The 22,263-nt window shown below is 36.2% G+C and overlaps 1 pseudogene; it reads right to left on the bottom strand.

Annotated features, from left to right (window-relative positions):
• Nucleotides 1-2,676: 2,676 nt before the first annotated feature.
• LOC112415011 (cytochrome c oxidase subunit 7C, mitochondrial pseudogene) overlaps nt 2,677-22,263 on the bottom strand; it is a 33,540-nt pseudogene continuing 13,953 nt past the window's right edge.

The raw sequence follows: 22,263 nt of genomic DNA, 5'->3' as shown, positions 1-22,263 counted from the left end.
CACAATTTTTGACACACAGTTGTATATAGTATCCCTTTATTTTGAAATCTGAGGGTCTGTAAAGCTATCCCATTTTAAAAATTCCTGGTATTTTTCTCTTTTTTTCTTCATCAGTGTAGCTAAAAGTTTATCAGTTTTTTCAAAACTGCAACTTTGGTTTTGTTTATTTACTCTATTATTTTTTCCCATTATATTTATATCTGTTTTCATCTTAATTACTTTTTTCTACTCATTTTGAATTTAATTTGCTCTTTTTTATCCAATTACTCATGGCAGAGGCTTAGGTAATTGATTTTATCTCATTCATTTCTAATATGAGTATGTATTCAAGCTATTTATTTCCCTTAAGAATTATTTTAGTTGCAGTCACACATTTTGATATGTTTTCATTATTATTCAGTTCAAAATATTTTCCAAATTCTCTTTTAATTTTTTCTTTTAAAAATGGGCTTTAAGAATTTATGAAGGGACTTCCCTGGTGGCGCAGTGGTTATGAATCTGCCTGCCACTGCAGGGCACACGGGTTCAAGCCCTGGTCCAGGAAGATCCCACATGCCACGGAGCAACTAAGCCTGTGCGCCACAACTACTGAGCCTGCACTCTACAGCCTGTGAGCCACAACGGCTGAGCCTGCAAGCCACAACTACTGAAGCCCGTGTGCCTAGAGCCCATGCTCCACAACAAGAGAAGCTCCCGCACCACACTGAAGAGTAGCCCCCGCTCGCCACAATTAGAGAAAGCCCACGTGCAGCAACAAAGACCCAACGCAGCCAGAAGTAAATAAACAAATAAATAAATGTTTTTTTAAAAAAAAGAATTTATGAAATGAAATGCTTCATTTCAAAATTTTGATGAATTTTCTAGGTAGTTTATTGTCATGGATTTCTAGTTTAATTATGTCATGTTCTAGAAACATACTCTGCATGATTTTAATCCTTTAAAATGTATTGGACACTTTATGGCCCTGTATACATTCTACTATTGAAAATTCCATCTGCACTTGAAAAGAATGTGTATTATGTGGTTATTGGATATAATGATCTATAAATTTCAATTAGGTCAACATGGTTGATGATGTTGTTCAAATTTCCCATACCCTCACTGATTTTTTTCTACTTGTTCTAGCAATTACTAAATAAAGGGATATTAAAATATTTAACTGTAATTGTAACATTTTGTATTTTTTCTTTTAGTTCTGTCAATTTTTGTTTCTTATATTTTGAAATTTTGTTGTTAAATGTGTACATGCTAGGATTGTTATGTCATTTTTTTCTCCTATGGTAAGAACTTTTCATTTAATCAAGATAGTAATATGACAAAATATAAAGGTGAGCATATTTTGTTACTTTTCAAACATATTATAAAGATGAAAATGATATTATATGACCAAAACTATTTAAAATACCATACATAGTATAACTCAGATAAAGAGATGAATAAAAAATGAAAAGATGCATAGACACATAACATCAGCATGGTCATCTCTTAAAGACTGATGCCTCTAGAAATAAACATTTGACTATATATATGAGCTTTTTTTTTTTTTTTTTTTGCTGTACGCGGGCCTCTCACTGTCGCAGCCTCTCCTGTTGTGGAGCACAGGCTCCGGACGCACAGGCTCAGCGGCCATGGCTCACGGGCCCAGCCGCTCCGCGGCATGTGGGATCTTCCCAGACCGGGGCACAAACCCGTGTCCCCTGCATCGGCAGGTGGACTCTCAACCACTGCGCCACCAGGGAAGCCCTATATATGAGCTTTTGACTAATTTAATTCAACACATTCCATGACTAACAGAACAAAATGGCTGAACCAATGGGACTGTGATATAGTATATTAATCAATGAAAATCATTTCAATAAACTTCTTTTTAATAGCTTTATTGAGATATAATTTATCTACCATATAACTCTCACATTTAAAGTATACAATTTAATGGGTTTTAGTATATTCAAATAGTTGTGCCAGGATTGTGGTTTTTTTCTCTTTATAAAATTGCCCTCTCTATCTCTGGTAATACTTCTTGTGTTTAAGTCTATTTATCTGATATTCATATAGCCAAACCAACTTTCTTAGTATTTGCATGGTGTATCTTTTCTCAACCTTTCCTTTCAGCCTCTCTGTGTCTTAACATTTAAAGTGCCTCTTATGTAAACAATATAGTTGGGCCTTCTTCTTCAAGCAGTCTGAAAATATTTTCCTTTTAATTGGAGTGTTTCATTTAATGTATTTATGAATATGGCCAGGTTTAATTCTACAGTTATTCTAATTTGTTTTAGTTGTCCCTTCTGTTCTTTGTTTCGTTTCTCCTCCTTTCATGTCTTCTTTTGGGCTAACGAGTGTTAGCCCAATCAGTTAGTATTTCATTCTATATAGTATAGTATATAGTATTTCATTCAGCTATACTCCTTTGTATTTATAGTATTTCATTCAGCTATACTCCTTTGTATTTTTTTTAGAGTTGTTTTAAAGATTATACTATGCATCCTTAACTTGTCACAATCTATTTTGAATTAATGACATTCTACTTCCCTTGTAATACAAGAATTTTACAATATAATTTTTTTATGCTATAAGTTTATTTACAAACATATCTAGGACGCGGAGTTCAAGAGTTTGATCCTTTTTCCAAAGAGACTGCACATCTTAAAATGCTCCTCTTCGTATCTGTCTCATGGATTATTTTTTAAGCAGTTGGTGTCTTACTACATAGAAAGATGCAGCAAATCCAGACTCAAAGTACAAAGTCATCATAGCTAGTAACCGCCACTTGTTTACCAATGAAGATGGTAAATTCTTCCCCGGACCCTCCTCATAGCGGCTCCTACGGACCACAGAGGTTGTGAACTTCCGGATGCTTTGTCCCAACAGAACGCTGTTGGAGGCCCTGCGAAAGGCGCAGAAACTGAAGGCGGAAGAAATGGCGGCAGCACACCCAGCACTCCTTTCCTCACGACCTTTACAATATTATTTTAAATGTATATCCTCCTCCTTTTTAATAGTGTTGTAATATATTTTTCTCTTTTGATACTTTATAAATCCATAATGTTGTTATTTTATTTCCTTTAAAAATATATATTTCCTTCCTAAATTTTAAAGAATTTAAAATTTTAATTCCTGTTTGAAAATTACCCCATGGCTTAGCGATTTTGATTTATCTTTCCTTTGCATTCCTGTAGCCAGTCAAAAAGAGTAGAAGAAATGAAAGCGATTACAGGTGCTTTATAAATACTGGAGCATAACAAAGGCAGCTGGTGGGAGGTGGGGATGGGGTGAGGTGGAAAAGACTTGTTTTGAAGACATCAGTTATTTATAAAGTTTTTCAAATTCAAGATGTAGCTTCTTCCAGGTTCCTTAGTCAGTCTAATTAGGAACAAAGATATTTTGAGTTTCCAAATTCTCATTGAGGGTCCTTCCCGGAGCCCTGGTGGGCATTCTTTGTCCTCTGAGCTTTCCTACTGTATCCCTTATTCCTTGTCTAGTGGAATTTGAAGTAGTAACATAAAACCCAGGGAAAGGAACCAGTTTTTAATACCCAAACCACCAAGTCTGAATCTGGGTTTGTAAGCCTCCAAGGCTTCATAAAATTGGAGGATAACGTCAGCTTAGGACTTACCACAAACCACGAGACATTTAAATTCTGATTTATGATTTAGGCTGGACCAGCACAAGCTATCAAGAAATCTCATGTTCCACCATTATTTTTTTTTAATGTAAAGTAGAAGTAAAAGGACTGAACTTGCTCAATTCCTTCCTGCTTGGTTAATGGAATTGATTGTGGAGTTGGCAGAGATAGTTACAGGTCAAAGGAATAGAACGGACCAACTTGTGTTCCTTCTCAGATTTGCCATCAATTGATCAAATGATCACAGTCAGATTCCTCTTACTCTCTGGGAGTCCAACCTTCAGCCCCAGTCAGGAGGAGACTCTGCCCTGGACTCTGCACTTAGAGGGACATGTTCTTGCTTTCCTCCTGTGGAGGAGGACGCAGGGTCAAGGGGATATGCCCACCTGGAACCCATGCCTGCCTTCTAGACACTTCTCCATGGAACCCTGGAATTCCTTGCACAAATGTCCCCTAGACCACTTTCAGGTCTTGCACAGAGTTCTGTTCCAAGACTGTCCTCCCAAATTTTGACTGGGCCGCAAATATGCTCACCATTTTCCCACTGGCCAAAGGGCACCTGCATTCAGAGCACATGAGCAGAGCTTGGTCATGGGGCTGTGGTGTCTATGTACCTACATGTGTGCCAGCTGAACGTCTCAAAGACGAGACAGATCTGAGCTGCTAAGGAATCCCAGAATTTAAATGTAGTCTAGCTTTCCAGGTCCCGATGAAAGTACACTTGTTAAGGTATGTGGCTAGAGCATATTTTATTCAATATTTTTAAAGGCTGAGTTATAAATTTTAAATATTTAGACATATGTGAGTCACCATTAAATGCTTGTTTTGGGCCCCACAAATGTTAAAGGAGGGCCTGTCTCCACAACATTTCCTTTTCATTGATCATAAACATGCTGGCTATAAATAACAATGGATGTTTAAAGGTCTTTAGAAACCTCAGGAACCTCAAACTATTTTTGTTTCTCTCCTTTTAAGTTTCAAGTGGTTGTGGAGAGCAGTCTAGAATTTGTTCGGGTTGATAGCAAGATCATTCACTACAAAGAGTTAAAAAATGTATGGAAAATTGTAAAATCTCTAAAGTCGAGGTATATTTTCAAAAATCTAGTACAATTCTAGCCGCCATTAATTTTTCAGATATTACATACTATGTTTCTATGTCCATGCTGCCAGAAGATCACAAGTAAATTTTGTTTTCATTCATACAACAAAAATCAGTTGAGCTTCCATAATGGGACATATTATGCTTATGCTAGGGATATACACAACTAACTATAAAACAATATAGTAAGAGCTGTCACAGAAATATGCCTGTAGAGCTGTAAAAGAGGAATATTAAAGTACTCAGTTAAAAACAGCCAAGAAGAAGAGGCTCATTAAACCTCAGGACTGGAGAACATAAGGACCATCTAGTCCACTGCCCAGCACTAACACAATAAATGAAAATAGACCCAGGCACATCACCATGAAATTCTGGAACACAAAGGGAAAGAGAGGATTATAAAAGTATCTCAAAAGAAAAATCAGGAAGATACAAAGGATCAGAATAGCCCCGATCATTTTAATGTAATACTAGAGCAATGTCATCAAAATTATAAAGTTATGAAAAATTATTATCAACTTAAATTCCAAACCTGGTCAAACTATTATCATAGTATAAGGAGAGACTAAATATATTTCCAGACAGGTACGTTCTTTTTTTTTTTTTTTTTTTTCATTCTTAAGATATACGTATTTCAGAGAAAGTTACTGGAGAAGGTGCTCCATTTTAAAAACAAGCGAATAAGCCTATATGGATGTAGACACAGGGCCCAAGTAATAGGGAATTCAATAAGAGAGAGGTCAAAGAAAACCCCCAGAATGATGACAAAGAGTAATCACAGGATGGTATCAGGCAGGAGGACTTATCGACCCACAAAACCAGATCTTTTGATGAGAAGGTTCTCTCGGTGATGTCTCCAAAAAGATAAAATTGGTAAAAAATATTTAATACGTTGAGACATACTGAGAGAGAATTTGGGGCTGAGTTAGTAATAAGACCACAAAAAATGCAGCAGATAAACAAAACAAAACAACTGTTAAATCTCGGGGGAAAAAATACTTGTGAGAGGAAAGAAAAAAATTATAGTACTCTATGTGGCTCAGCTATGAATAGGGTTTATGTACTCACTTTAACTTAAGGACTGATGATAGAGCTAACCAAAATTATATTACAATATGTTTGTATTGAGAGAATGGAAATATTAATACTGTGCATGTATTTTCTGGTAGAGTGATAGGGATGAAAATCCTCATCTCCCATGACTGGTAGGTCATTATAAATGCCTAAAACTGAAAAATCAAAAAATGACACAATGCACAGAATATTTAGATACATGGAGGTAAATATTTAAAAAACAAAAACTTAGAGTTGAAAGTGGTTGCCTCTGGGGACAGGACATCAGTGACAGTAGGGAGAAGGGGCATAGAACCATGTGTTACATAAGTTCTGTATAGGTAGTTGATGCTTTAAACTATGAACGTACATAACTGATTAAAATGACATTTTTTAAAAATCTGGATTTTTTAAAAAGCTCTTATTTGGGGAAAAAAATAAGTGCATGGGCTTTACTAGATGATAGTCAAAATATTTAAATGTATACAGGGTTTCACAGTGTAAAAAGTTTTACGTCCACAATCTAATAAAATTCTAGCGAACTTTCTCTGTGGTAGGTTATTATTATCATCCTTTTATAGATGAAGAACTTCAAGTTTAGGGATGTTAAATGCCTTGCCAAAGTCCACACAGCAAGGATGTGGCCGAAGTGAGACTGGACTGCAGGTCTTCTGACTCTAGGTCCTTCCTCTGTGCCATGGCTGCTTTCTAAAGCAGCTCTCTGAGCCTGGGATATTTTGTAAATGCAAGGCTGCCTTATTCGTAGGATATTTGTGGAAGTGCAGTAATTTGGTGCTACAGATGGGAAGGACTTTGGAGATAACCTAGCTCAACCCTCTCATTGTACATATAAGAAATGTGAGGCTCACAAAAGATTTTTCAGGCCACCAAAATATTAAGTGTACAGGAGAAGAATTTGATCAGTAGAAAGCATAGCTTAAACTTTCTTCAGTTGCTAAAGTCCAGAAGTCTTTTTATCATTCTGACAAGGTAGGACTTATTTTTATCTTACAGATGAGGAAACTGGGGCTCATCGAGACAAAGTGCATAGTCTGATTCTACAAAGAAATGGAATTTTTCTTTGAGCAATCACTCCTAGTCTACTCCTTCAAGGTAGGGTCCTCATGGATTATACAGTATAAGGGAGGTAAGTTTTTTTCTGTATGAATCTGGTCCTGTGTCACTTTGCCCCTCTTGAGCACGGTTGCAATGGAATCCTTCCACGGTAACTGATTCAATTCAATTTCTGGAATAAGCAAGCCCAGCGAAAGTAAATCCTTACCACATTTTATAGTGTCTCTCATTATCAAAGTGACCTCATAGACTTGTTTCCCAAGCATTTAAAGCCTGGTGACCTGACAGTTTTCTACTCAGAAATGACCATGTAAAACAGTCCAGCAAAGTTCCCCACAAGGCAAGAACTGAGGAAAGTTTATTTTGCTGGCAGTGCACACAGCTTTTCGAACAAGTAAGTTCTTCCTCAGGTCAATTAAACCTGTGTTCAGTAAAATCGCATGGGAGGCAAGAGAGCTGGGAATGTCAGTTATTGATTACCTCTAGGTTACACCTGGAGAGAGGCTCTCCTGACTGAACTTGATTAAAAATCATTTCCAAATCTAAATTTCCACAACATCACATCATTTTCCATTATTTCCATCCATCTTCTCTCCTCCCCGCCCCCACCCCTCTGAGCTTGCAGACTGAGGGTTCTGCGGAAGGTGTTCCAGTCATGTGTGCTTCTCAAATTGTACATCATTTAGTTGAAAGACAGCCTGACCCTGGCATGAGCCAGGGCACCACAGGGAAAGTAATGGATGCTTTTCTTGTCAAGGTAAACAGAGAATTACGGCAAAGAACTCTTAACACTTCATTTACTAGCATCATCATGGAATGAGATCCTCAATACAAGTGCATTTTCCAGGGCTCAAAACCTACCTATATTTCCTACTTTACGTAAGTTACTTAAGCTCACAAAACCTCCATTCCTCAGCTAAGACGGAGATAATAACGTTTGTCTCACCCACTGTTTTGAGTATTAAATGAAAGAATACATGCAACGCCACTACCTATAGTTCCTGCCACATTGTAAATACATTTTGAATGTTAGTTCACTTCCCTAAACTCTGAAAGTGTCAAAACTCCAAAGGAAAAAATATATATCTCTTACTTCCCTGACTCGTTGGTAAATATGCTGTATTGATGCCTCAGCCATGGGCTGGCCTCATTTGCTAATAAGACGATATCTTGTATCTAATGGTAGAACATTCCAACCATTTACATAGATAAACTCAATAAAATAGAGTTAGATGCCAAAAATGGACAAAAATGAAATTGTACCCCTAGGATGTTGAAGTTTTTCCAGAGAATATATGAAAATAAGAATTTTTAAAATTTGATCATGGATTCAGTTCTATTGTGAACCAAATAATATGCCTATTTGCAGCAGTAGTCTATTTCTGTCACCATAAGATATGAAAACGACAAATATTTGTGGCAAGGGAGGAACTGGGTCCAAATGCTGGCTCTTCTACTCATTAGTTGTGTAACCTTAAGGAAATATCCTCTCAATTCTGAGCCAGAGTTTCCTCATATGCAAGATGTATATTGTCTTCCTTAAGGGACATGCACCTGGTTCATACTAAGTCAACAAATGATAGCTTCTTCAAATTGATTTATACTACTGAAAATGAGATGAATTCCACTGATACATTCTTCCAACAGGTTCCATTATTTACTTATATTGATCATCTATGATTATCAAGTTCACACTATTGGATAGATGTAAGGGAAAAAGAGAAGGGGCCCTAACATTTATTTTCTACTCTATACAAGGCATTGGGCTACATGCTTTAGCACACATCAATTATGTTATTTGTTCCTACTAAAATCTGTATGAAGGAAGAACTAGGCTGCCCATTTTATTAACACCTAAGGAAACTGAGGCTTGCAGAAGTTAAATGCATTGCCAATGGTAAGTAGCAGAGCGTGGATTAAAATCAGGGCATGTCAGATTTCAAAGCCCACATCCTTCAGTTCATCAGAGATGGAGGTATTCCTTAGGGATTATAAAGGATGGGAAGCAACCTGCATTTTAAGAGCATTTCTTTTTCAGAATCCTGTGAGAAGCAAAGAATCTCTGTGTGTACTCTAATGAGAGTAATATTTTCCCCAATTTATTGGTTCCCTTTTATTTAGCATTTTCCAAATCCTTGAAAAAATGAATAAGGATAAGAATTTTTCTTCTAGTTGACTGTGAAAAATGGGTTCATCAAAATGCACGAATGTTTTTTGATTACAATGGCATTTTCTCTAAGTCTTTTGTTTTACATATTATCTGAACCTATCACCTTCACTAAGTTGTGGTTCTTCTCTCTCTCACTTGTTTCTTTCTTTTTATTCGAAGGGTACCTGGGGGTTAAAAGATGTACCTACTTGTAAAGACAGAAAATCAAAAGTAATACTTTTATGAAAACATTTCCATTGATCAGAAGGGGAAAATGGATGCTTTTCCCCTCTGAGACCAAAACAAGCATCCTTTTGAGCTAAAGTGAGCCCTTCACACCAGGGCTATTGGAAGTTTGTTCTGTGAAAAAGCAACACATCAGGTAAAATTCAGACATGTCCAGCAGAGTATGTCTTTGTCCACAAGGTGGAAGAGAAAGAACGTTTGTTGAGAGCATGTGCAACTGTCTTATACCCTGTCTGAGGTTACAGTCTTCCCATGACCTTACAAGATAGGGATCTTTGTCCCCATTTTACAGATAGGAAAATTTAGGCTCAAAATTGGTTAAGTAAACTTCCTTTTAAAAAGTCCTAGGAAGTGGAAGAACTGGGATCTGAATCCCATATTTGACTGACTCAAAATAAAAGTAATTTTCATTTATTGTATCCCTGTCACATGCCAGGTAATTTACATAATGATCTCTAATGCTCACAACAATATTACAAGGTAGGTGCTGTTCTCTTCATTTTTAAACATCAGGAGACTGAGGTTTAGGTAGGCTAAGAAACTTTCTCAAGGCCACATGGTTAGGAAGAGGTAGAGAGCCAAGATTTTAACCTCGGCTTACCTGTTTCCAAAGCCATCCCTTTTCATAGCGCCATGCAATCTCCTGCCAGAGTTAATGACCATGCTGACCTTAATTAAGACAAATTGGGGGACTTCCCTGGTGGCACAGTGGTGAAGAATCCGCCTGCCAATGCAGGGGACACGGGTTTGAGCCCTGGTCTAGGAAGATCCCACATGCCGCGGAGCAACTAAGCCCGTGCGCCACAACTACTGAGCCTGCGCTGTAGAGCCTGCAAGCCACAATTACTGAGCCCACGTGCCACAACTACTGAAGCCCATGTACCTAGAGCCCGTGCTCTGCAGCAAGAGAAGCCACCGCAATAAGAAGCCCGTGCACCACAACGAATAGCCCCCACTCACTGCAACTAGAAAAAGCCCGCACGCAGCAATGAAGACCCAATGCAGCCAAAAATAAATAAGTAAATAAATAAATTAATTTTTTAAAAGAAGAAATTGGTAGTGGATGTGGAAGCAAGAAGAACCTACAAGAGAATGCCAATGTATTCTTGGAATTCATGCCAATTAGGAAGCAAATGAAAGGCATGGTGAATATGTGTCATGCAGTTTGAGAAACAGATTTTTGAAAATGAAAAAAAAAAAAAGAAGGGAAAAAGGGAGTCAACGCATGGGACAGAGAAAAAGAAGAACTACAAGTTCCTAAAGTAAAGTTGTGACAAGTAAAGTTGTGACAATAGTCATACCTAATGTCAGATAGAAATATAAGTGCAATAATCTAAAGAAGTCCATAACCCAAGAAGGTCTCTGATATTAAAAGAATAGGAACAAATGCGGGCAAAGTCTCTCGGAGAACCTCGGGCATGTTTTCACTGATTAAAAAAAAGGTACTCAAAATAACAAAATGATCCTTTTGTAGTTAACTCTGGGTAAACATTAAAAAAATAAAATATAAAGAATATGAAGTATAAAAAATAAATAATAATAAATTAACAGTCAGCAGACACAACACCTACCTTAGCTGCATTTACAGCTGTATTGTCGTTCTGGGAAAAAAAAGGATTCTCTAGTGATTGGTTCCTAAGAGCCCCACACAGTTGTGTGGGAGAATATGTAGGATCCCCGAAGTCACCAACCTTCGAGTCCCAAGTTAAATGTTAAAATATCTTATGGAAGGAAATTGGTGAATAGAATTCAAAGGATGCAGGAATTGGGGGAGGAAGATGGCAAGAGGATCTAAGAATTATGGAAAAAAGAAGACAAGAAATGTAAAGTAAACCGCATCTTTATATACATATGGTTGAAATTGGAGTTAGATTAGAAATTACTCAGAGGCTAATTAGTGCTCAGAGAGAATGCCTTTGTCACCGGCTTGATCTAAGTACTTTGTTATATCCATGAACAATGAGGGCTGGGCTGTGCTGCCTCAGGGTAGTGAGTAATGGCCTGCACCATCTGTGGCTGTTTTCAGGCACCTGAACCCAGGAGGATCCACCCTCTGTAGGAACCATCACACACTGGGTATTGAGTGTGTGCTGTCTTCACCGCCTGGGCAGACCCCTTGCAAGAGTAAGGAGCCCTGATCTTAGCATAAGGAAGATTGTTACTGGGAATAACCTGAAGTCACTGTCTTGGAAAGGTTCTCTTCTCTAACAAGTCCTTTCTTTTCTTTTCCTTGTCTCTTCTTTCTCTTCTTTTCTTTTTTAAACGGTGTAAGAGTAATAGATGTTGTACTACTGTTCTTCAAAGAAGGAAAAGGAAAAGGAAATGCAGAGTGGAACTGCCTGTGACAGAGGGGAAAGAAGATGAGGAAAGTGACCGTAGATGAGAAATATGGAGGAGGAGGAGAAGAAAAAGAGGAAGAAGAGAAAGAGGAAGAGGGGGAGGAAGAAGGAGAAGCAGCAACAGGATTCAGAAAAAAAGGTAAAAACAGAAAAATGTTTTTGAAAACCTTAAAGGTAAGTATGAGAGACCATGGATTATTGTTAGGTGTTGGTGTCATACCTGAGAATCACATTTTCTCATGTATAAAATGAAGGTAAATGTACACAATCCTTGCATGGTTTTGTCAGATTAATAATACGAATTATTTCATAAAGTGTTGACAGAATTAAGTGAGTTAATGCATGTAAAGTGCTAAAAGCATGTCCAGCCCACAGAAAACGTTGAATATTGTTAGCAATCATTGTCATTGTTGTTGATGTTGTTAGTAATAATATTAGTATTATTGGAAAGTGTGTAAAGTGCCAAACATTGCCAGATGCATGTAAGTTTTTAATAAATGACTATTATGACAATAATAGTTATTGTTACTATTGTTATTACTATTTGAATAAAAATGGGACATAAACCTAACTAAAACATTAATGAAGAAAACATACCATAAATGAAAAGACAGAAAACAAGGAGACCATGGGAAAGCACAAAACAAGATCAAAGTAACGTTAAGTTAGACAAAAGTTGAACTTTCATACAATATAGCTATATATCACAAATTAAAAACAGAAAGTGAAACAAGGAAAGGAAACAATTTCATGTTAGAAATGGGGAGAAAATATAATTTGCTGATACTATGATTCTATGATAGGAAAACATGAGAGTATCAACTGAGATATTATTAAAACTGATAAGAAAGTTCAGAAACATAAGTTGAAAAATAAGACAGCAAAAATCAAGATTGTTTCTCTATACAAAGAGATATAAACAACACGTAAAGAAATAAAATCTCATACACAATAGTGTATAAAATAAAACTAGATTTAGAGTAAGAATAAGAGCAAGAGAGAAAGATGTAGATATACTGATACACACATGATATCTAAGGAATAAACTAAATAAGTGTGCAGACTTTGACAAAGAAAGTCATAGTCTTTGCTCTTGGACAAAAGGCTTAAATAAGTTCAGAAATAAAATATATTTATTGTGGGGAAGATAAAATGATTCTTAAATTTATTTAGAAGAAGAAAACCGCATGAAATTTAGCACACACACAAAAAAATAGAAGAGCAATGAGAGCTAATTTTCCCAACCTGTATTAAATAAAATATAAAGCTGTACTAAGTGGAATACAAGGCACAACTGTTAAGTGCTTTACATGCATTAACTAATTTTATCTCATACATAACATCGCTGTGAGGTAGGTACTATTTTTATCTCCACCCAAGACAAAAGCAGAGCAGTCAGCTTAAGTAACAACCATCCCCATTCACACAGCTGGTAAATGTGGGACTGTATTCAAATCTAGGCTTCCCATCCCCAGAGCTTGTACAAGATGTTTTATAACTTAATATATGATAAAGTTTTAATCATGTACATAACTTAAACGTCAAATAATACCTCAAAGCTTCAAATGAAATGCAATGTCTCACTGATACGCCAAATTCCCACACCCCAGAGGCTGCCACTTTCAATTATTTTAGTGTTGCTGTTACTATCTAACCTTATATTTCTAAGTGTAAAGCTTACATTTTTATTTCTTGATATTTTCAATTTTAGACCTTATCTATTGACTTCCAAGTCGGAAAGATGAGAATTTATCTCTCTTTGGCACAATAGTTTCCTATCCTCACCTTATGGTAATTAAACAACAGTTGGTTAAAACAATATTACGTTATAATAATATAAATATTATTCACAAAGTCAGGTGTGGACCATGATCATATTTTCCTTCTTGTAACAACGCCCCACCACTTCTTGGAGTTAACTGTTGTCCCATTTTCTTAGTTGTTTTGTCTTCCATGTACCTATCACTAATTAAGTCCCCCAAATCTCTTCTATAATTATAAATGTCCTCTTGATATAAATCAAACACATCAATCAATTCTATTAGTTTCATTTTCATTTTTCCTTGGAAATATCTTGATGTGTGCCATCTTCCTGCTTCTATCCAGAAAGAATGGTCTCTAGACAACCTTCACAGATGCCATCTGGCTAAATCACTGTAATTCCAATTCTCTCTTGTGTTGAGTTTCTTCTTCCTGGATCTTGTGTTTTTCTTTCTTTCTTTTGTCTTTTTTAAAATAACCCCCTCATATTGGTGACACATATCCTCAAGTGGCTTCCTGAGAAAGTGTCTAAGGGATGTACAAGTTTAAAAACTTGCTTTCTCTGAAATGTCCTTATTCTACTCTCACAATTAAGTAAAGGATAGTTTGGATGAGTATGAAATTCCAGGTTGCAAATAATTTTACCTAAGAAATTTGAGGACATTGTTTCTAGCTTCCAGTGTTGCTGTGGAGATGCGCAAATGAATTCTGATTCCTGATCTTTTATATGTGACTTGTTTGGTTTTTCCTCAATGGAAACTTTTAGGTTCTTCTTTTTAACTATAGTGTTTTGAAATTTCACAGTCATGTATTTTGGTGTGGCTATTTTTTATTCCATTTCCGGGCATTTGATGAGGAGTTTCAAACAGGGAATTCATGTCCTCAGGTTTGAGTAATTTTCTTATACTATTTCCTTGATGATTTCCTGGTTATATTTTCTTTATTCTCCCTTCTTAGAACTTCTGTTAGTCAGATGTTGGGCATTGTGTGTTGGTCATCTAATATCCTCTCCTTCCTTTTTTGTATTTTGATGTCTTTCTGAGAGACTTCCTCAATGTTACCTTCCTTGTTTTCTACCAACATGATTTATTTCTACTATCACATTTTAATATGATGTTTATAATAGAGTTATGTTTTGTTCTCTAAATGTTTTATATATACATATATATACATATATTCTATCTTTACATACATATATACTTATTATATTCCCATTTTGTTCATACAATATATTATCTTCTCTTTTTAAAGATATTGCTTTTATTTTGTTTTGAAGTTTTCTTCTGCTTGTCTTGGCTTCCTCTGAGTTCCCTTTTTGTGTTTGTCTATTGATGTCTCTTTTTCATGTTAAAGACGGTTTTCATATGTTTGTTGAAACTTGGCCTGTGTTCTTATTTGAAAGTGTGGCATTTAAAGCCTTAAACACAAGAAAAAAAACCCAGGATAATCCTCAAAATTTCAACTCTTCTTGAAGGCATCAGAGTACTGAGGTGACATAGCAACTAACTGGCCTGAAATGGAAGGAAATGCAAGCACTTCCATGGAGAGGTGGGACATGAGTACTGATTCACCTATAGCAGAGCACAGGGGGCAAAGAGCACTACCATACAAGTGAGTAAGAATTCAGCTAAAATTTTTTAATGAAATGCTAAAGGCTAGCAAGAGAGACTAGAACCCCTGGATGCTATAGATAAAACAGGAGTCTGCACTCAGTCCCACATTCTTCTCCATGGACTTACTCATGGCTTATCTGGAAAAGACTGGAGGAAAGGTGGAGATTGGAGAAAACCTCCCTTGGTGATGGAAGATTGGAGTAGGGTAGTGGGTGCACTGCAGAAAAAGTACAAAGCCCTTCCCAGACACTTCTCTCCAAGGAAGAAAAGCCTTAAGTCTTTGGAGGCAGGGCAGGAAACCCTGTTACCCCAGGATCCAGTAGAAAACCCACTGCACTGGGAGAAAAATAAAATTAAAAAAGTCTAACCCTAGGATGAGGCAGGAGGCTATCCTGGGCTCCATAAGAGGTCAACCACTGGAGAAGGGCAATGATCACTGAGAATTGTGTCCCCCAAAAGATATGTTGAAACCCTAAGCCGCCCCCGCCAAGTAACTCAGAACGTGACCTTGTTTGGAAATAAGGTCACTGTAGGTGTAACTAATTATGTTAAGATGTATTAGTTCTTAGTATTATATCAGTGTATCATAGTGTATATTATATGGTACTATATACTAATATAGTACTATATTATACTGGTATTATAATACTAGTAGCAATATTATATATTAGTATTAGTTAACATGAGTACTGGAGTATGGTGGGAACTTAATCCATTATAACTGGTGTCCTTATAAAAAGACTGAAATACAGACACAGACAGAGACACTGGGAGAACACCATGTGAAAATGAAGACAGAGATTGGAATAAACGATGCATCTAAAAGCCAAGGAACACCAAGGATTGCCAGAAAACTATCAGAAATTAGAAAAAAGGCATGGAACAGATTCTCCCTCAGAGTCCTCAGAAGGAGCCAAACCAGCTGACACACTGATTTCACATTTATAGCCTCTGGAACTGTGAGAAAATAAATTTCTGTAGTTTTAAGTCATGTGATTCTTTATTATAGCTCTAGGAAACTAATATACCTGGAAAGAAGAAAGATGAGAGATCTTCTCTGAGGCACAGACACATAAAGAAGGCTTAAAGCTGAGGATACAGCAGAAATATTGAGAGAGAGAAAAAAAAAAAGAAACGACAAATGAGCCTCCACCCTAAACATAAGGTAACACTAGAAGAACTTGAAGTCTTGATTCACTGAAGATGACAACAACAATAAAATGCAGAACTAGCTCAGTTACTGTTTAGATTGACACAGCCCCCTGTATATTGACCTTGTAAAACAGTATGCCTATTTCCAGACACAAATACTGTTTACCTGAGGCTTTACTGTTCTAGACACAATAAAATAAGAAAAAAACAACCCACTGAAAAGAGACAAAGCAATCAAGAGAATCAGATTCAAATATGAACAGATATCAGAACCATAAGATAAAGAATTAAAAATAACTATGATTAATATGTTAAAGATTCCCATGGAAAAGATGAACGACATGAATGAACAGATGAGGAATTTTAGCAGACAGATAGGAACCATAAGAGTCAAATATAAATGCTAGAAATAACACACACAAACACACAGAGTACTAGAGATGAACAATGTCTTTGACAGACTCATCAGTAGACTCAATACAGGTGAGCAAAAAATAAGTGAACTTGAAAGCAGGTCAAAAGGAATTACCTAAACTGAAGTACAAAAGAAAAATCAGAATGAAAGGAAGCGAAAAAAAAAAAAAAAAAAACCAAAAAAAAAAAGACTGGGCTTCCCTGGTGGTGCAGTGGTTCAGAGTCCACCTGCCAATGCAGGGGACACGGGTTCGTGCCCCAGTCGAGGAAGATCCCACATGCCGTGGAGCGGCTGGGCCTGTGAGCCATGGCCACTGAGCCTGCGCGTCCGGAGCCTGTGCTCCGCAACGGGAGAGGCCACAACAGTGAGAGTCCCACGTACCGCAAAAAAAAAAAACAGAAAAGACTATCAAGTAACTATGGGACAATATCCAAAGATTTAAAATTTTAATCCCAGAAAGAGAAAAGAAAGAAAAAATACTTTAAAAGATAATAAACAAGAATTATCCAAGAATAATAAATGACATCTTCACAGATCCAAGAAACTCAGAGAACCTCAAGCAGGGTAAATTCTCCCTCCTCATTTCCCAAAGACAGATTATATTCAAACTGCTAAAAACCAAATTTAAAAAGAAAATCATAAGAGCAACAGTGAAAAAAAAGACATATTACATACTTACACAAAGGTAAGAATCACAGCAAACTTCTTGTTAGAAAATATACAAGCCAAAAAACAAGAGTAGCATATTTAAAGTGCTACAAGAAAAAACAAAACAACTGTCAACCCAGAATTCTATACCTAGTGGAAATAAAAGTGAAGTAAAGACTTTTCCAACAAACAAAAATTGAGAGAATAAATTACAAGCACACTTGTCCAACAAAAAGTTGTTAAAGGAAATTATTCAGAGAGAACTTATAGCTGAACAAAGAAAAAAAGAGAAAAAAACTTGCTTCTGAACAAAGAAAGGACAATCTCCAGAAAGGACATTTTCTTATTTTAATTGCTCTAAAGAAAATTGACTACCCACAGGAAAAAAATTAGCAAGATGCTAGATTTTCATTCAAACATATAAATAATTACATTAAATGCAAATGGTCTAAGCACATAAAGTAAAACATAGAGCTTGTCAAATTGGATTTTTTAAAAAAGCAAGATCCAGCTATACTTTTTCTATAGGAAGCACACTTTATACATACAGACATTAAAAGGAAGAAAAAGGATATATTGTAAAAAATTTTAATTTTGAAAAATGCTAAAATAGCTATATTAATATCAGACAAAATAGACTTCATAACAAGAAATATTACTTAGAATAAAGAAAGACATTGCATAAAGATAAAGGGGTAAATTCACCCAGAACATATAAGATAATTGTGTATGCACCAAAAACACAGAGCTTCATAATACTTGAAACAAAAATCGATAGAACTGAAAGGAAAAAATAGACAAATCCATGATTGTTGGTAGAGACTTCCACATTGTTCTATCAGTAACAGACAGAATGTGTAGATAGAAAATTGGTAAGGATATAGAAGATGTGAATAGCATTAACAACAGGTTTACTCTTGAACTAATGAAAGAAATCAAAGAAGACCTAACCTAATAGATATACCATCATTCATGGATTGGAAGACTCACTATTGTTAAGATGTTATTTCTCTCCAAATTGATCTGTGGACACAATGCAGTCTCAGTCAAAATCCCAGGAAGAATTTTTTTTTTTGTAGAAATCAACAAGCTAGTTCCAAAACTTATATGGAAAGACAAATGAACTAAGATAGCCAAAATAATTATGAAAAAAAAGAATAAAGTTAGAGGACTCACACTACTTTAAGACTTACTTATATAAAGCTATAAAAACTAGCACGGCATGTTAGTAATGAAAAAACAGATAGGTAGGTAAACAGAATGGAACGGAATAGAGTCCTAAAACAGCTCCCCTCCCAATCAACGTAAATGTAGTCAATTTTCAACAAAGGTGCAAACACAAGCCAATGAAGAATGGATAGTCTTTTCAACAAATAATGCTGGAACAACTGGAAATTTATATGGAAACAAAGGAACCTCAACCCATACCCTACCTCACACACAAATATTAATTTTTTAAAACTATAGACTTAAATGTAAAACACACAGATATAAAACTTCTAGAACAAAATATGAAAGAAAGTCTTTGTGATTTGGGATTAGACAAGGATTTCTCAGTTATGATACCAAAAGTATGATCCCAAAATTACATATTGATAAACTGGACTTCATAGAAAATAAAAACCTTTGCTCTTTGAAAGGCACTGTTAAGAAAATGAAAACAAAGCCAACAGACTGAGAGGAAATGGGAAACAACCCAAATATTCATCAACTAATAAATGGATAAAATTAACTGTAGTGCATCCAAATACTGGAACTCTACTCTGCAATGAGAAGGTAAGAATGGATAATGGTGTACCCAACAACATGCATGAGTCTCAAAGAAGCCAGATCAAAAATCTACATATACATGACATTAATTATATTTACATGACATTACATCTAAAGGCAAAACTTTAGAGACACAAAACAGATCAGTGGCTGCCAGTGACTGGGAGGTCGGCTATCCAAGAGTCAAAAAATAATTTTCATGCTTGATTAAATTGTTCATATATTTTGACTGTGAGGGTAGTTACACAAGTGTACTTTCAAAATGCACAGAACTGTATATTTAAGAGTGTATTTTGGGGCTTCTCTGGTGGCACAGTGGTTGAGAGTCCGCCTGCTGATGCAGGGGACATGGGTTCGTGCCCGGGTCCGGGAAGATCCCACATGCCACGGAGCAGCTGCGTCCGTGTGCCATGGTCGCTGAGCCTGCACACCGCAACGGGAGAGGCCACAGCAGTGAGAGGCCCGTGTACTGCAAAAAAAAAAAAAAAAAAAAAAAAATCCAAAAAAAAAAAAAAAAAAAAAAAAAAAGGAGTGTATTTTATTGTGTGTAAATTATATTTCAATGAACCTGATTTTTCAGAAATGCTAATTGCAAGCTTCATGTGCATGTGTAAATTGTAAGCTTCTCTGGTTGACATGTCTCAACGCCTATAAATTTCCCCTCCTAATTTTTGTGGGTTTAAGCCTTTGTATTCTTTTATTGCCATTTTAATTAAGCTTTTAGGAGAAAGAGGAGATAACCATGTGTGTTCAATTTGCCATGTTTAATCAAAAGTTCAGAAGTGGTATTTCAAATCAGTGAGAAAGGCTAGATTACTCGGTAAGTGGAGAGGCGATCTTATATGTTGTGTATGTCAACACACACATGCAAAAGGTAACTATCTGAGGTGATGGATGTGTTAACTAACCTTATGATGGTAATCATTTCATAATACATACATATAATAAATCATCATGTTACACAGCTTAACCTTACACAATGTGATTTGTCAATGATATCTCAATAAAGCTAGGAATAAAGTGTGAAATTTCTGAATTAGTAAATTAAGACAAATAAAATAACAAAAAATACTAGAAATATATTTCTAATATACATGATAGATTCAGATTAATGTCCTTAAAGCATAAAATACTTCTATGAATAAGAGGGAAAAAAGATAATCTAATTTTAAAAGTCAAAGGACATGAAAGAGTGGTTCACAGAAAGGAATATGGATGGCAAATAAAATTATTGTAAATCTTTGACCTTTTTTGTAACTAATAAATCCTAAATAAACCTATATATAAACTGGATAATTTTCTTTTCTTTAAGAACAATACCCAATGACTGATAATGGTGAAGGCAACTAGCTATTCTCATACAAATGTAAATTTGGTTCAACTTTCCTTAGGGCAATTCAGCAATCTGTATATAAATCACAATTTAGCAAGACTGTATACTAAACCTTAAATGCATAATATACCCTATAACCAGCAATTCAATCTCTGGGAATCTTTCCTAAGAAAAGTATTAAAAATGTGTACAAAGATTTTTGTTACAAGAATATTAATCACAATATTGTTTATAACAGTAAAAGAAAAACTGTGAGCAATTGCAAGTTGATAAAATACAGCCTTTTAAGAATAATGCTTAATGTAAAATAGATAGCTAGTGGGAAGCAGCCACATAGCACAGGGTTATCAGCTCAGTGCTCTGTGTCCACTTAGAGGGGTGGGATAGAGAGGGTGGGAGGGAGACGCAAGAGGGAGGAGATATTGGGATATATGTATGTGTATAGCTGATTCACTTTGTTATACAGCAGAAACTAACACATCATTGTAAAGCAATTATACTCCAATAAAGATGTTAAAAAAAAAAAAATAAGAGGGCTTCCCTGGTGGCACAGTGGTTGAGAGTCCGCCTGCCGATGCAGGGGTAAAAAAAAAAAAAAAAAAAAAATAATAATGTTGTAGGTATTGTTTTCCCATGGAGAAATGTTGGCTATAGATTGTAAGTAAAACCAACAGAATCACAAAAATTTACATAGAGCATGAAACCACTGTGTGGGGCATAAAAGCGTGTATAAATATGCACATAGAAGAAATTATCTAGAAAGAAACACACCCAGAAACTCTCAGGAATTATCTCTGAGTGCTGCGATTATGAATGTTTTATTTTTCTTTAATTTAGCACAGTTTTGTGTTTTTGATGATGATATGTATGACTTTTTTAATTAATAGAAAAAGATTTTTTTTTAACTTTAAAGAGAAGATTCTATACAGACTAGTAACAGAAATGTAAAACATTTAGAAATAAACTTTAAAAGAAATGTAAAGAGTATTGGCATAAAAACAGACACAGAGGTCAGTGGAACAGAACAGAGAGCCAAGATAGAAACCCACACTTGTACGTCAATTAATTAAGACAGAGGAGGCAAGAATATACAATGGGGAAAAGACAGTGTCTTCAATAAATGGTGTCGGGAAAACTGGACAGCCACATGCCAAAGAATAAAGCTGGACCACTATCTTACATCATACACAAAAATCAAGACAAAGTGGATTAAAGACTTGAATATATATACACATAATGGTAAGTCCCAAACTTCTTTTCCCCAGTCGGGCTGCACTAAAGCTTCTTGGGGACTAGACCTCAGCTCAAGGGGTGTGCCTTGGCATAAGGATAATCAGTCTCCACTCATGTGCTGTTGACAGGTTCAAGAAGCAGTACGTGACCCAATTTAGGTTGGAGAACTTGTGGTAGACCTATTATTACTTGTAATACTCCCTTCTCTGTGGACCCCACTGATTCCCTGGCTCCACTGATGTTATGCTTGGTCATGAGGCTCATTTTGACAAATAAGAGTGAGCCCAGGTGTGGTTCTGGCAACGTCCCAGATGAGGGCTGCTCCTCAATCTGGATCCCCAAGTGAGGATGATAGGAAGCAGAACTGCACTCAAACCATATCGGACGTGAGCAAGAAATAAACCCTTGTTGTAAGCCACGGCAAATTTCACATGACAAGGAGATGAAAGGAAAGATCTGCTGGATGCTTTTGGAAAACGTTTTTCTTTATCCTTAAAAAGAGTCACAAGGAGTAAATCTCCTATTGGGAGTTACTGAGGGCACGTGTGGCCCCTGATGTGGCTCCTGATGCCATCACTAAATCATGAGAGAGATCAGGCCTGGCATGAAACCAATGCTGGAGAGATGGGAAAAAAACTAGATGCTTAATATCCTGAGCCACTGGGTCCTACTTCTGAACTCCAGATTTCCAGGAGGGATTTCTAGACCCTTTAAACCAGTACAAGGGTCATTTTACTTGCTGTTGAAAGCATCCCA

This window comes from Neophocaena asiaeorientalis, unplaced genomic scaffold (assembly GCF_003031525.2).
Source record: "Neophocaena asiaeorientalis asiaeorientalis breed wild unplaced genomic scaffold, Neophocaena_asiaeorientalis_V1.1 scaffold523, whole genome shotgun sequence".
Taxonomy (NCBI): Eukaryota; Metazoa; Chordata; class Mammalia; order Artiodactyla; family Phocoenidae; genus Neophocaena; species Neophocaena asiaeorientalis.
This window is presented reverse-complemented; position numbering and strand designations above follow the sequence as displayed.